Here is a 4,884-nt window from a genome sequence, read left to right on the forward strand (position 1 = left end):
TTCTGTGTCAACTTCAGGTCCTTGAAGTTCCATACTAAAGTTAGAATCCAAACAAGAACATTGTGTTTGGTTTTGATTCTTTTCAAAGAGTGTTGTGAACTGTATAAATGGTATCAGTTAAGACCATAAAGTTAAAATCATGTTCACCTACCCACACTCACCCACTCAGCCCTGGGGGAAGAATAAATTAAGTAGAATGTTTGTATCATTGGTGACTTTCTGGTTAGTGGCTATTGTTCAAAGTATGCTGAGATTGGTTTCCAAAATGACTGAGTGTGTCCAAGTACGGGTGAAACAAATCCGTCTCACCATTGTATGCACTTGGTACATCCAGTGCCACCAAATGAATCCTGACTCACAGTGACCCTTTCAGATAGACTGGAACTGCTCTTCAGGGTTTCCCAAGATGGTCCATCTTTAGGGGAGCACATATCGACTCCCTTCTCTTCCCCACTCTCTTTTGCTCTGTTAGGGTCATTCATTAAAAAACCAAAAAATCCCCTAGATGCTGTATGAGACACTTCCTATGTCCCAGTCATTGAGTAAATAATTCCCTTCCTCTCTGATTTTCCAGGCTTTTGGAAGAGGCCTCAGGGTAAGGACCTTTTGGACTAGCCGGGAGAGTGCTGCTGGGGGAAATCCTGTCAGTGAGAAGACTTAGCTCCACCTTGATGCAGGAGGCAAAGAATCATGTAGAAAAATGGCCTGAAGTCATTATTCTGCAGCGAGAGCTTCTAAATTCAGACCAGTTGCCATTGAGTCAAGTTCAGCTTGTGAAGGTTCTGTGTCTGCCAGAGTAGAATCCTATGTGCCATAAAATTGTCAATGACTAAATTTTCAGAAGTAGATTACCAAGCCTTTCTTCTGAGGCTCCTCTGAGTGGATTCACACTACCAACTTTGTTTGTCAGTTACTGAGCACTTCACTGCTTAGGCCACTGTTGGAGGCCCTCCAGTGAGGGCCTCAAGGAACCTCAAATATGAATCTTGGATTAAAGAGTATATTAAATGGGAGAAAAGATGTACATTTCTAGATGTTTCTTTTCCTTAACAGCATTCATTATAGTAGCTTTACTGTTTATAAAAAAATATCAATTTACTTTCTAACTGAAAGCTCAGTGGTCCAAATCCACCAGCCATACTGTGGCAGAAAGATGGGGCTTTCTGCTTCATCAAGATCGTCAGCCTCCAAAATCCTATATAGGGTCAGTATGAGTCAAAACTGTCTCAATTACAATGGGTGGAAATGCATGTACAAGACACAAAAATCAAAAGGGAGATTTGTAATGAAAACAAAGCTCCCCAGTCCCCCTTTTCCAGCTCCCCTGTAGCCCTTTCAGAAAGCACCCAGTTATAGTTTTTGACTCATAGAGACCCTATAGAGTTTACCAGACTTTAAATCTTTATGGGACAGCCTCAGTTTTCTGCCTTGCAGCAGCTGGTGGGCATATACAGCCAAGATTGCAGTTATCAGCCCATTGATTTAACCCTCAACACCACCAGGCCTCTTGCATAATTATCATCATACTTATCAGTTCATGTTTAGAACTCCTTAGTTTATTTTATTTCCTAAACTTTTTGTACTGCAAAGTATTTAAATGATATATGTTATATATGAAAAGCTCATCCAATAAATACCTCAGGATTCTTGAATTACATGGACAAGATGACCAGCAAATGAGAAATAAAATATGAAGAATTGGTACTTTTGTGAGACACTTTATACTTTGAAATGTTTATGTGAAATTATTTAATTTGAAATGTAGACGAAGACAGTGACTCCCTGAATTTTTTCCTGTCTTCAATCACCCTTCCTGCATACCACTGGTATGTCCCACTCATGTAACACAAAGTATGGTACATGATAGATGCAAAAGTAGGAGTTCCAATGCCACAGATGAAGCCTTGGTGGAGCAGAGGGTCACAGGTTGTATTGCTAACCTTAAGACCAATGGTTCAAATCTACCAGTCGCTCCATGAGAGAAAGATGAGACTTTCTGCTCCCATGAAGATTTACAGCCTTGAAAACCCACAAGGGCAGTTGTACTCCATCCAATAACGTTGCTTTTCAGTTGGAGTCACCTCAAAGGCATTGAGGTTGGCTTTTTGATGGCACAATGGTTAAACACTGGGCTGTTTATCAAATCCACAAGCTCAAGGACTTTCTGGGAGAGAGCTGCTGATTTCCCCCCGTAAAGATTGCAGCCTAGGAAACCCCAGGGCAGTCCTACCATGTCATCCGAGATCACCAGGAACTGACATCAGCTGATGAAACCTAACAACGACAGGTATAAAATAAAATATATTGCATGACCGACTAAACTAATGAAGGTAAGAAAATACTTCTAGTTAAGAAAGCAGAGAGCAAAGCTTAGTTTACTTTGATAAGTAAGGTCTTATGGGTGGGAAGTGCTGACGTCAGACTTCAAGTCTGCATCTTCTAACACAACTGCTACTCTCCTAGGGAAACATCACTGTCTGTGTAAACAACTAGGCTTTAAAGTCACTGACATTTTGAGATCGACAGAAGAGAAGATAGAACTTCTTTCTCATTCAGCTGATACTGAGAGTAAATATCCTGGGGAAATTATATTCTCTTTATCAAATTTAATTTTTTAAAATTTTATGTGAAGGAAACTTCTCAACAATTAAGTCTAGGTATATATAGGTAATACAAGGACACCTCTATTAAAAATGTTTTAAAATAATTTAGGAGTTGGCTTCAAATTCAGATCGCTTGGTTATGTTTCCTTCAGTTTCTTCAGATGGACCCTTGTAATATGTGATAATGCATGGAGGTTAGAACGCATAATGCAAAGAAATGTCTAAGATTAAAATATGAACTATGGTAGTCGATTCATATGTACATTACAGAGCTTGTTATTCACCTAAAACTCAAAATCACAAAAAATAAAAAAGTTACCAGGCTTACTGGTCTGATAGACTGGTGGACCAAGCCTTAAGACTATGCCCCTTAGGCACCCTTCAAGCCTACAATTGAACTGACCCTTGTGGCTCCTCTTTCAGACACACAAGGGATTGACTCCTAAAGTAAAAAACACCAGGGAGACCCGTCCTCTTTAGAACAATCAAGGATATGAAATTAAAAGGGTGGCATTTACCTGGGGATAAAGCTAGGATGGTGGGGAGGGATAGGAAAGAGAACACAAAGTCAAAAATAAACACCGGGGCAAAGTGAGACCAGTGATGTTGCATTGTGGGAATGGCAGTCATGGCCACTAAACCAACATGTGTATGAATTGTTGAATGGAAAACCAGTTTGCTCTGTAAACTTTCATCCAAGTCACAATCTAAATAAACAGACAACAGACAAGTTGTTTATTTATATCCAAAAGTTACTTGGGAAACCACCAAGAGTCTGGGGAATGACCAAATAAAAACATAATGATTCCCAGCCTGAATCATCATAATGGACAAGGGCAGGGCTGACCACTGACTTCCTCATCCCTAGGGGAAAAAGGGATTGCATATAACTGTTCGCCAGCAGGCACATCAGCACCTTTGTAAACACACAGGTAGTGAGTGAAGAGAAAATTCTTCTATGTTTTATCCAAGTCATTGAAACTTAACAAAAGCTTCCCTCAAAAGATTTCCCTGATTCACTCTGTACTGAAGTATTTCTTTCGATCACCTGCATCAGCATCTTCTGGAGTAGATTGTGTTTGTTTGTTTGTTTAATGCCAAACCCTGCTCACAGCTTCCGAGCGAAAGCCAAACTCACTGCTGTGGAATGAACTCAAACTCATAGGGATCTCCTAAGACAGAGTAGAGACAGTGAGATTGATGCCAAGCCCATCAGTCTTTCCGGAAGTAGACTGCTACAGCTTTCTATCAAAAAGCAGCTGGTAGGTTTGAAAAGGTGACTGTTTAGTTAGTGCCTGAGTGCTGTCATCATGGATCTACTGGGTTTTCTTGATCCTCACTCCCACCCACCCACTGCCATCAAGTTAAGCTCAACTCACAGTGACCTCACACAGGATTTCTGGGGCTATCAATCTTTATGGGAGCAGCTAGTCTCATCTTTCTCTCACAGAGCGAAGGGAGGGTTTGAACTGCCCACTTAGGGTTAGTAGTCCAGTGCTTCCCTGCAGGGCCACTAGGATTCCTAACTCCATTCCAGATCTAATGAAATAAAAATATCAGGGTTTAAACCCTGTTCATCTATATTTTCACTAGTAATTCCATGGCTGCTAGTCAAACACACAGTTGAGAACTATGCCCTAGTGTTCCGACAAATTACTTGTCAAAGTGTTACAGGCTGCATTCACTTTTCCAGGAAAAATAAAAACAACAAAAAACTTTGAACTTCTATTATTGACTTCGCAATGTGATCCCGGAAGTCTCAGAAAACAACAGGAAGTTACTATCGCCTTGCACCATTTTGTGTCTTTCATTAGAGTAATTTGTAGTCTAATTGCAGTTCCCCAAAGACTAGAATGTAAAAGCCAGAATCAGCACTCAAATAGAAATTAATTGGTTGCATTGTTATCTTTCTCAACGGAGGGAAAATGGCTTATTGAGTGGAATTTAAGCTAGAAAAAGTTGCAATAAAGTTAGCATTTACAAAAAATATAGAACTCTTGTTGACAGACATTTAAAATATACATTAGACAGACCTTGAACTTATTTGCAAAGTAGTAGATAAGGGGGGAATTATAATGGGTCATAAAACATAAACTTCTCTGAACTTATCTATAAGTACATGCTCTCCTTGTAGTTTTTTCTCTTTATTATCAGCTGTCTGATGAGTGAAGAATAATAAAGGTTTTAAACTAAATAGCACCAACATCCACTATAGCCGTTAATATCAAGAAGGATACAACTGCAGTAAGTAAACTTATTTCTGGACTGCTGGGAAATCGCA

Source organism: Echinops telfairi, unplaced genomic scaffold, assembly GCF_000313985.2.
Source record: "Echinops telfairi isolate 266 unplaced genomic scaffold, ASM31398v2 ScPeMD7_1;HRSCAF=3_0, whole genome shotgun sequence".
Classification (NCBI taxonomy): Eukaryota; Metazoa; Chordata; class Mammalia; order Afrosoricida; family Tenrecidae; genus Echinops; species Echinops telfairi.